Source organism: Heloderma suspectum, chromosome 5, assembly GCF_057233095.1.
Source record: "Heloderma suspectum isolate Gila_16-S chromosome 5, 16-S_ref, whole genome shotgun sequence".
Classification (NCBI taxonomy): domain Eukaryota; kingdom Metazoa; phylum Chordata; class Lepidosauria; order Squamata; family Helodermatidae; genus Heloderma; species Heloderma suspectum.
Window position 1 is genome coordinate 210,679,074 of NC_139462.1, and position 12,227 is coordinate 210,691,300.

Genomic DNA, 12,227 nt, shown 5'->3' on the forward strand with positions numbered 1-12,227 from the left:
AATTGTGCGAAAACACGTATGAATTTTTGTGCAAGACCCCGCCCCCCCAAGCTTGCAATCTGATTTAGACACAAATTGGAATTAGCTTCAAGGTGGACACTGGAGAAAGTGAGCTTGAGTTTTGCTAAAGCACCCATCCCTATGGCCAACTCCATACAGCTAGCCAGGCCAAAGCTGATGTGAGCCAGTGAGGTGGATAGCAGCCCAAAACAGCCAAGATGCTCCATAGTCCAGCCAGTTAACCTGAAAGGAAGTGCAACCAGCATTTTTGAGGCATGTACCTGGGAGCAGTGTTCAGAAAGATGGGGAAGTAATAATACTGTGGAATGTTTCTATAACTTAGTTTTTATTGTAAAATTTCAACAAAATAAAAGAAAGAAAGAAAGAAAGAAAGAAAGAAAGAGGCTACATAGATTTGAATATATCAGTTTCAGTGAATATATATATATATATATATATATACATACATATATGAAAATACAGCAAATACATAAACTTCAACAAAAGCAGAGAATGTATCCAAATAAGAAGTATTCATTCACAGGTGACGTATACACACCACCTGTTCAAATGTTGCAAGTGTTGTAAGGTCTTCAATCCATTGCATTGTAGGAGGTCAGTGTTTATTTTTCCACTGTTGTAATATCAGTCTTTTCACTGTCAGAAGGGTGTTGTTAATCCATTTGCACTGACTTGCGTTAACTTCCAGGAAGCAGGCACATAATTTAAAAGAGCATTAGTGTTCCAACACAAAATTTATTCATATAATGACCATCTCCCTGAAAGCGACAACTAGGGATGGCGGAGAATTCTGCCACGGACTCCAATGAAGATCTCTCAGAGTCCATGGTGAAACCGAACACTCACCTCCACCTCCCTGCAGAATCCTCTTCCGCCGGATCCTCCGGCTCTGGATTGCCAGTGATACGGCCGCCATGCCGTATTGAAGGGGACCGACTGCAGACGCAAATGGCGTCCAGGATGCCATTTGTGGCCGTAAAGGCCTTAGTTTAGGGTAAATGCAGCTGTAAATGGCTGCATTTAGCTTAAACTAAGACCTTTACGGCTGCAAATGGCATCCTGGGCGCCATTTGCAGCTGTGCTTTTCATTCATGTGATAGGCTACGCAAATATTTACATAACCTATCAGGTAAAACAGGGATGCAAATGGCATCCTGGATGCCATTTGCGGCCCTGTTTTTTTATGCAATAGGCTATGCAAATATTTCCATAGCCTATTGCGTGAATGAAAAGCACGGATGCAAATGGCATCCAGGACACCATTTGTGGCTGTAAAGGTCTTAGTTTAAGCTAAATGCAGCCATTTACGGTTGCATTTACCTTCAACTAAGGCCTTTATGGCTGCAAATGGCATCCTGGAAGCCATTTGCATCCACAGTAAGTTAAGTCCCCTTCAGCCAGCGATACGGCATGGTGGCTGTATCGCTGGTGCTTTGGAGCCAGCCAGCGGCTCCACAGAATCACCGCGGAACTGAGCCGGTTGAAGAGGATTCCAGGGGGAGTAACAGATCTCCTCCCCCCTGCAGGCGGATTCCCCATGGACCAGCAGGTAGGGAATCCACCCACCCCTAGGGACAACTACTGGTCATTGCCAAAGCAATATGCTTAAAAGAAGCAATAGTTGTGTTAGATCTCCAGCGATGGAGACAGTTTTATGGGGTTTTATAATATGGTTATATCTTGCATTTGATTTTTCTATTACACTGATTTCTGCCTTGGATATTTTGTATTTATAGAAAGGCAAGATTGAAACCTTGAAGATAAAGTATATAATAATAACAGTGAGAATGCCCCACCTTTGGGTATTCTTCACTGGTTACACCAGCCTCCCAGTGTCCCAATTCTTTGTCAAATATTCATTCAGAATTTGCTCTGAATGAATTTGCATACATTGTTATTTTCTTCTTGTATGTTCTGCATGGTCTCAGGGACTAGGCACCGCAGACCAGAATTTAGGGGAATTGATGTGCTACTGCCATTATCACCATTTTAAGTCTAACCAAGTATAACATCTACAAGTCAAGGCTGACTTACAGTGCAATGCTAGCTAGTAATGTATACTTAGAAGTAAGTCCCACTGAATTTAGTGGGACTTAATCCTAGGTAAGTGAGTATAGGATTAAAGCTTTAGGCCTGTTATACAGAAGCAAAGTTGGGTAATTCCTGCTTGGTGAAGAGATTAATCTTTCTTAGGGCCCAGCTACCCACTATTGGGCTGGATCCAGATTTATAGTGGATCATGAGGAACTGGACTTCCCTCCCCCTCCTTTCCATGGCAGCCCCTTCAGCCCCCTGAAAATGCTACACTAGGGATGTCAGAGAATTCTGCCATGGACTGAAATGGGATCGAATTCCCTTCAGTCTGTGCCATGGAATCCTCTGAGGAATGGCACCACAAGGTCCTGCGGAGCCAGCAGTCATGTGGCTTTTTTTTTATCGTCTGCAAAGAGTCGCAGAATTTTCATAAATAAAAACGCAGTGTAGTATGTTCCGATAATAAATACTTAAGTTTCTTTAAAAAATGAATTGTGCTCACCGCCTTGTTTGTGTGTGTTCTTTTTAAATTGAAATCCTCCATCTCCGTTTACTTTCAGCCAAAACACTTCCTCCTCCTAGGGGCTTCCCAAAACAAGGCTGTCCTAGGTGAATTCCCATGCTCAGGTAATGGACAAGATGAGGAATAAACATACAGGGAATATGAAGAACTGTATTCTTCCATTATCTGTGTGTATGTGTGTGGGAGATCTCTCTCAATCCAGCTGTTTCCCTGGCATGTTTATTCCTCATTTTGTCCATTCCCTGAGCATGTGCAGAGTGTGCTTTTTATTCAAACAAAGAGAAGCTTGCTAATCTTTCCCTTCATGCTGCATTTGTACAAATGTGACTGCTTCAGAAAGAACTTTCCATTATACTGTCTCTTTTTCATGAGTTTCATAAAAGAACTATGGTGTAGTGGTTAGAGGCCAACCCAAAGTCACCCAGTGAGATTACTAACAGGAGGTTTGATCATGAGCTGGATGTGGAAATACAAAGCTGAGCTGGGGGCAAGTGGGCTGCTGACATGTGTAGGATTAAGTCTCATTAAACTCAATAAGACTTACTTCTGAGAGGACATGCACAGAGTTGGTTCTCCTCTCCATTTTAGCCTCACAACGTCAACAACAATGCTGGATGTGGAAATATAAAGCTTAGCAGGGAGAATAATACCTCGTGCTGGGCTCCAGGACTGGCACGGTCATTTTAAAAGGTTTTTTCTTTCTTTAAAACAGCATTGCTTTAAACAAAGAGTGCATCGCTCAGGCACACCTAGGGCAGCCTTGTTTTGGGAAGCCCCTAGGAGGAGGAAGTGTTTTGGCTGAAAGTAATGACTCCCTGTCTCAGGGCAGGGGAAAAAATATGTAAATATCTACAAAAAATAGCCATTCTTACAGAAGTTATGCAGACTCACGGAGATGGCTGGGCACTGGAATTACGGTTGTTGGTATGGATTTATCTTCGTAATTTTCAGAGCGGGAAAAAAAGAGGAGAATTCCGGGGGCTTGTTAAGGACAGAACGGAGCACTGGCTGCAAACTGCGGAAGTCAAGCAGCACTGAAGGTACACAATTCGTACATCCCTATGCTACACACAGAGTCAGGAAATCCTTCTGAATGGGGTGAGTTGTTGTGAGTGTGAGAGGGGTGATCCCACAGAATTGGGTGGATGGATATTCTGCAAGCAGAGCCCTGTCTGTCATGCAAGGCAGACCCTGGATCTCACCCCTTATATTTCAACAGAAACTACCAGTAAGGGCCTTAGTAATTCACCAGTGAGCTTTAAAACAAAACAAAACAAAACAAAGCAATCTTTCTGCAAAGAGAAGCAGGGTGTACTCTAAGCTTTTAAACAGGCAGTTACAAATGCTCCTCCTACACATTCTGATTGATGGCTTCCATTGGTCTTTACAGAAAATAAGAAACAAGTTCAGCAGGATTGTTATGGATTGTGCCGAATGATTTTTTTTTTTTTTAAGAAATAAGAAGAATCAATCCAAGTGACTAAATAGCCTAGGGAAGCCAAGTGTGGTTTTTGTGTGGCTGTTCCTTTTTTTAGGGAAAGTTTCCTTTTTCTCCTGCTGATTTTGTTTTTTAATGGTAGTTGGTCTTTTGTGGTGATGACATTTGCATTTTCTAATGTGAAATAATGAGGGAAAGAGGAGATGTTAGACAGACTGGCTGCTTCTTGCCTTCCTCTCCCGGGTGCAAGGGCCAAGTATGTTCCTTGCCATCTGTTTAATTCCATCTCCTGATGCTTGCAAGGAACCTGGCAGCATCAGGCAGATGGAGGAAGCTGGCAGGAGCCATCCCTGCCTGGCAACAGCCGCCTAACTTGTTCATCTTGCCAGGCAAGTCCCCAGTGGTCAGATATTTCATACTGGGGGAGAGCTATTAAAAGATCTCAAGCAAAGCAAGTTCTTCCCAGCATATGTGTGAGAGGCGATGGCTCCAGCAAAGCTTTCCAATGCTGCTAAACAGAATGTAGCGGCCACCTTTGGTGGCGTCACCTAGTAGGGTAATTCTGAATCCATTTTGGAGTGAAACTGAGGATTAGTATCTGGAAGTGCCATCTGCTGCAGAGTTTATTTATCACTCCTCAAGAGTTATCTACTGAAGAAGGCAGAATTAATGGAAGAAGCTTTTCTAGTCCTGTATTGGCTCCAGGAGCATAGCCAAGTCATTTGTAGTGTTAGAGGGGCCTAGAGATCCATAATGCTTGCTTAAGTTCATTATTGGTGCAATTCCCTTACTAGTAGGCCTCTGAGCATGTTGAGATGAGTCAAAAGGCCGATATCAAGGTGTCCCTGGGAAGTGAAGCTATGTGTTTATGCTAAGCACTAGGTGGCTGTGCTGAGAACCAAACACTTCTAGCCTATGCTGGGAATGAACGCTAGGGGTGCTTGCTGCTGTTTTGCTCCCTCATTGCTAACATGTGTGGTATAAGATCCATTGTACCCCATGGCTCTTGGTTTAGAGAAGACGTCTGATCCAACCATTGGGTATGCCTGTGTGCTGTAAGTTACTCAATAAACTATCTCCTTGTAAGTAAACCTGGGTCTGATTTATCACTATCTTGGCACCTCTAAATTGAGAGGTCGACGCCCACAGCTGGGGTAACACAAGTCCATTGGTTGATTTGACAGGGGACCAAGACAGGTTTAGGTATATAGCTGAGAAATATGTAGAGACTCACCACTGGTGTTTATATGCACTGACTTTCACGAGATGGGTTGGGAAATTAACCAGTTCAGGACATACAAAAACAAGAACTCCTATGAACAATGTATCATAGAGCAGGGGTACTGAATCTCAGGCCTGGGGACCAAATCTGGCCCACCTAGGGTCACAGTCTGACCTTCTGGGTTTCTCCAAATGATCACACCCCATTGCCCACGTACCACCCCCATCATGTATCGCTTGGTGGTTTCCTGACTTTTTCCCATTATAAATCTGAATATACTGTATTTTAATTGCAAATGCATTTTAAATCCATGCTTTACAGTGCAATCCTATGTCCACTGGAGAAATCCAGCTCCTTGCCCCCACTGCATTGTAAGAGGTGCAGTTTGTCCCCTGCTCTGTGCTCAGAAGAGCAGCATGGAAAGGCCGAAAAGGGGGTGTTCCCAGGGACAGGGAGGGGACTGTGGAAGCACTGATACAACACTTCCTATGCACCATCTGGCCTCCCCTCCCCCCAGGCCCCGGTTCTGATGCTTCCAGGTTAGAAGGCCAAAATCATCTGTCTAGCTGCAAATGCAGAGCAGCCGGAGCGTGAAGGTGAAGACCCCTCTGTGCTCTGCCCACCGTGCATTGGATAGTCATCTGCCTCCAAGTTAGGAGGTGTCCGATTGTCCCCATAGGGTTGTGCCCTTAGTTTTTTTTTAAAGTAACTTTGAGCATGCAGTGTAACATGACACCAAGGTGTATGTAGTAAGGACCTGCTCCTGTGAAATACTGACTTGCCCAGAGAACTTTAATACTGTAATATATGAGAATTTTGATTTTGCTCACAAAATGTATGAACATGCCCTGTTCAAAGCCCCGAATGTGATTGAGAGCATGAGCACGTGTCCACCCGAAACATCCGTAAATTGCAGAACGTGTGTGAAGCATTGAAGCTGTGCAACTTTCCCTGTTTGACTGAATCAGCCCCACTTTAGTCTTTGAAGGAAAGTTTGGCAGATTAGAGAAGTTGTGCAAATTTCACATTCAATCACAGCTCAGTTTGTGCAATTTCCCCATTCACACAGAGCGAGCAGCAATCTGAAACATGAGCATGAATCAGGCATGAGATGAACTGTGAGATAATGTGTGGAGAATCCTAATGCTCCTGAACATCACCCAGTTGCCCAATGCCCATCCCTAACTGTGACATGATAGAGCAAGTTTACAGTAGCTAAGTTAGTTATCCAGGTATATTTGTTGTTGTTCAGTCATTCAGTCATGTCTGACTCTTCGTGACCCCATGGACCATAGCACGCCAGGCCTTCCTGTCCTGCGCTCTCTCCCGGAGCGTGCTCAAGTTCATATTCATTGCATCGGCGATGCTATCTAGCCATCTCATCCTCTGCTGTCCCCTTTTCCTTTTGCCTTCAGTCTTTCCCAGCATCAGGGTCTTTTCCAGAGAGTTTTCTCTTTGCATTAGGTGGCCAAAATATTTGAGCTTCAGCTTCAGTATCTGTCCTTCTAATGAGCACTCAGGGTTGATTTCCTTTAGGATTGACTGATTTGACCTCCTTGCAGTCCAGGGCACTCGTAAGAGTCTTCTCCAGCACCACAGTTCAAAAGCATCAATTCTTTGGCACTCAGCCTTCCTTATAGTCCAGCTCTCACAGCCATACGTTGCTACTGGGAAAACCATAGCTTTGATTAGACGGACCTTTGTCAGCAAGGTGATGTCTCTGCTTCTTACTATGCTGTCTAGGTTTGCCATAGCTTTCCTCCCAAGGAGCAAGTGTCTTTTAATTTCATGGGTACAGTCACCATCTGTGGTGATCTTGGAGCCCAAGAAAATAAAATCTGTCACAGCTTCCATTTCTTCCCCTTCTATATGCCAGGAAGTGATGGGGCCAGATGCCATGATCTTAGTTTTTTTAATGTTGAGTTTCAAACCAGCTTTTGCACTCTCGTCTTTCACCCTCAACAAGAGGCTGTTTAGATCCTCTTCGCTTTCTGCCATTAGGGTGGTATTGTCTGCATATCAGAGGTAGTTGATAATTCTCCCGGCAATCTTGATTCCGACCTGTGATTCATCCAACCCGACGTTTCTCATGATGTACTCTGCATATAAGTTAAATAAGCAGGGTGACAATATGCAGCCTTGTCGTACTCCTTTCCCAATTTTGAACCAATCGGTTGTTCCATGTCTGGTTCTTACTGTTGCTTCTTGACCCTCATACAGGTTTCTCAGGAGACAGGTAAGGTGGTCTGGTACTCCCATCACTTTCAGAATTTGCCACAGTTTGTTGTGATCCACACAATCAAATGCTTTAGCGTAGTCAATGAAGCAGAAATAGACGTTTTTCTGGAATTCTCTTGCTTTCTCCATGATCCAGCAAATGTTGGTGATTTGATCTCTAGTTCCTCTGCCTCTTCGAAACCCAGCTTATACTTCTGGTAGTTCTTGGTTCGCATACTGCTGAAGCCTAGCTTGTAGGATTTTGAGCATAACCTTGCTGGCATATGAAATGAGCGCAATTGTGCGGTAGTTTGAACACTCATTGGTGTTGCCCTTCTTTGGAATTGGAATGTAAACTGACCTTTTCCAGTCTTGAGGCCACTGTTGAGTGTTCCAAATTTGTTGGTATATTGAGTGTAGCACTTTAACAGCATCATCTTTTAGGATTTTAAATAGCTCAGCTGGAATACTGTCATCTCCGCTAGCTTTGTTGTTACTAATGCGTCCTAAGGCCCACTTGACTTCACTCTCGAGGATGTCCAGCTCAAGTTCAGTGACTGCACTATCATGGCTATCAGGGACATTCAGATCTTTCCTGTATAGTTCTTCTGTGTATTCTTTCCACCTCTTCTTAATCTCATCTGCTTCTGTTAGGTCCCTGCCTTCTTTGTCCTTTATCATGCCTGTCTTTGCACAAAACATTCCCTTGAGATCTCTGATTTTCTTGAAGAGATCTCTAGTCTTTCCCATTCTGTTGTTTTCCTCGATTTCTTTGCATTGTTCATTTAAGAAGGCCTTCTTGTCTCTCCTTGCTATTCTCTGGAACTCTGCATTCAGTTGGATATATCTTCCCCTTTCTCCCTTGCTTTTCGCTTCCCTTCTTTCGTCAGCTACTTGTAAAGCCTCATCAGACAGCCACTTGGCTTTCTTGCATTTCTTTTTCTTTGGGATGGATTGAGTTGCTGCCTCCTGAACAATGTTACAGACCTCCATCCATAGTTCCTCAGGCACTCTGTCTATCAGGTCTAATCCCTGAAATCTATTCCTCACCTCCACTGTATATTCATGAGGGATATGATTTAGGTCATACCTGAATGGTTTAGTGGTTTTCCCTATGTTCTTCAGTTTAAGCCGAAATTTTGCAAGAAGCAGCTCATGATCTGAGCCACAGTCAGCTCCAGGTCTTGTTTTTACTGACTGTATAGAGCTTCTCCATCTTTGGCTGCAAAGGACATAATCAATCTGATTTCGATATTGACCATCTGGTGAGGTCCATGTGTAGAGTCATCTCTTGTGCTGTTGGAAAAGAGTGTTTGCTTTGATCAGCGTGTTCTCTTGGCAAAACTCTATTAGCCTTTGTCCTGCTTCATTTTGTACACCAAGGCCATGCCTGCCTGTTATCCCAGTGATTTCTTGACTTCCTACTTTAGCATTCCAGTCCCCTATGATGAAGAGGACATCTTTTTTTGGTGTTAGTTCTAGAAGGTGTTGTAGGTCTTCATAGAACCGATCAACCTTAGCTTCTTCGGCATCATTGGTTGGGGCACAGACTTGAATTACTGTGATGTTGAATGGTTTGCCTTGGATTCGTACTGCGATCATTCTATCGTTTTTGAGATTGTACCCCAGTACTGCTTTTCCCACCCTTCTGTTGACTATGAGTGCTACTCCATTTCTTCTAAGGGATTCTTGCCCACAGTAGTAGATATAATGGTCACCTGAATTAAATTTGCCCATGCCTGTCCATTTTAGTTTGCTGATTCCCAAGATGTCGATGTTCAGTCTTGCCATCTCATGTTTGACCACCTCCAGCTTACCTTGATTCATTGATCTTACTTTCCAGGTTCCTAAACAATAGTGTTCTTTACAGCAGCGGACTTTCTTTTCACCACTAGACACATCCACAGCTGAGTGCCCTTTTGGCTTTGGCCCAGCCGCTTCACTCTTTCTGGCGCTACTTGGAAATACCCTCTGCTCTTCCCCAGTAGTATATTGGACACCTTCCGACCTGAGGGGCTCATCTTCCGGCGTCATATCTTTTAGCCTTGTGATATGTTCCATGGCATTTTCTTGGCAAGAATACTGGAGTGGGTTGCCATTTCCTTCTCCAGTGGACCACATTTTGTCAGAACTCTCTGCCATGTCCTGTCCATCTTGGGTGGCCCTGCACGGCATAGCGTATGGCTTCACTGAGTTACGCAAGCCCCTTCACCACAGCAAGGCAGTGATCCATGAAGGTATATTGCAAATCTACAATTAATTTGTGATTATATTTGATTCTTTCCTTACAAACTTTTTTTTTAACATTCAAAGTATAGCAATGACACTGTAGCAAACTGTAACGTTGAAAACAAACACACAAGCAAACACCTTCTTGGGATTGTGTATTATCAGAAACTTTTTTTGCATTTTGTAACAGGAGATTAGGGATGTATGGATTCCTCACCATCCGTTCCAGTGGAGAATCTGCAGGGAGGGGGAGGTGATCGGTTCTTCCCCCCCGGAATCCTCCCGGAGTGGCTCTACTGTGCGAGGATTCCGCAGAGGCGAGGGCCGCCCCGTTCCGCTATTCGTATGCCCCGGATTCCCCTGTTCTTTCCAGCTTCCCGAACTTATGTAAATAATTCCGTAAGTACCCCCGAAAAATCCTTTTCGCATGCCTGCCATCGGTCTCTGTAAGAGTAAAGCCCTTTGTGGGGATTCCCCACATAACTTCCAGTCACCTGACCTCACCTGACCTGACCTCACTGGACCTCACCTCACCTGACCTCACCAGACCTCACCTCACCTCACCTTCACAGACAATAAACAGAATAGACGGAGGATTTCCGTGGACTTTGCGACTCAGCCAGCCCCAGTGAAAGAAAGCCTTGGGTCACAGGGAAAATGCCTATTGTAAGAAGGGTAAAGCTGTTTGCATTCTTCTTCCTCCATTTCTGATTTACAGATTTCTTTTCATAATTATTTTCATAAAATCCACCATTCGGCGGACAAAAAAAAAAAAGGTCTGTGTGAGCTCCAGTCCAGGTCGACTGGGCCGACCCATTCTGAGAAGAATTCTGCAGCCCAGATTTGTCAGAATTTGATCCCATTTAAAATTCATGTGGAATTCTCTGACATCCCTACAGGAGATTCAACTGTACTACATGATGAGTCCAGTATGAACCAAGATGGATGTTTCCTGTTTCTTTCTATGATCTGCACATGCCTTTATCTTTACCTCTGAGTTTGTCTCCTTCATACAGTACAATCGTGGGAGCCTTATGTGGTCATCCTTCCTGGGCCCAAATTTGCTTCCTTATGGAAGACGTTTCCTGTTTAACCTTTTCCTATCAATGGTATTCCCCGTAGTAACCTATGGCTGTGAGAGCTGGACCATAAGGTAGGCTGAACAAAGGAAGATAGATGCTTTTGAACTGTGGTGCTGGTGGAAAATTCTGAGAGTGCCTTGGACTGCAAGAAGATCAAACCAGTCCATACTCCAGGAAATCAAGCCAGACTGCTCACTTGAGGGAATGATATTAAAGGCAAAACTGAAGTACTTTGGCCACATCATGAGAAGATAGGATACCCTGGAGAAGTTGCTGATGCTAGGGAAAGTGGAAGGCAAAAGGAAGAGGGGCCAACCAAGGGCAAGGTGGATGGATGATATTCTGGAGTTGACGGACTCGACCTTGGGGGAGCTGGGGGAGGTGACGGCCGACAGGAAACTCTGGCATGGGCTGGTCCATGATGTCACAAAGAGTCGGAAGCGACTGACCGAATAAACAACAACAACAAGCAATAGCCACAAAGAATATGCTTCTGTTTCAAGTTGCCACACTGAGGACAGGTAGCTATGTTTCTCTTTAACTTTATAAGGTTCCTAGAATTCTTTTACCTGCAGCAATTCACTTCAATGGTTCGCCTTGACTTTGGGGCTACCATCCAAAATACGCTGCCTAAAAAGCTTGGAGTCTCATCCATCTCTGCCTTCTCTTTCACAGGCTCAAGCAAAGAAGCTGGACTGTGTACAGCCAAAGGAGGAGCCCAAGGGGGGCTGTGCCCACCAAGCTGTGCCCAGCAACTTTGGAGAAAACCAGGGGAGTTTTGGCAAAGAGGGTGAGAACACTAACAATGCTGCCATGTTAACTGGCCATTTGCTGTCTGGGCCCCTTTTCGGCCACCACACAGTTCATCAAAGGAGCCAGGTCAGCTGGTCCAAAAGATGTGGATACAATTCTCTTTGTACAGGAAAGTGCAAAGATTGAATTCCTCAAGTTTGGGAGCCTCTGGTTGTAGTCCCTACATCTGGTATTGGGCTCAGTCAAGATGTAGAGAAAAACTCTGGCTTGCAACTATGGAGAGCCAGCATTGCCTAGGGATGTCAGAGAAAACTGCCATGGAACCTTTATGAATCCAGCCCACAGATTTTGCAGCAGACTGGCTTTTCCCCTGTTGCGCGGATTCCGCTGACTTGTGGACGGTTTTTCTAACTGTCAGGAATTTTATGCAAATTTCTGCATAGAAAAATACACTTAAAAAAAAACACACCCAGCTGAAAATGTGTATTTCATCCATAGGCCAAAGCATGAAATGCACATTTTGGGTGGATTTGCACCTTTTGTGGGAATTTGCACACATTTAGAAACGCAAACATCCAATTCTGTCGATAGGTGGACAACAGAATGAAAGGTGCCTGACAACCCGTGGAGCACAGACTGAATGGATTTTACACAAACCATATATCCCTAGCAGTGCCCACCCCTGCTTTCTAGAAGTCCCTGAGACAG

At 44.3% G+C, this 12,227-nt stretch overlaps 1 pseudogene; it reads right to left on the reverse strand.

The window, feature by feature from the left end:
* Positions 1-10,554: 10,554 nt before the first annotated feature.
* On the reverse strand, positions 10,555-11,581 carry LOC146345138 (large ribosomal subunit protein bL32m pseudogene; annotated as a pseudogene).
* Positions 11,582-12,227: the final 646 nt, after the last annotated feature.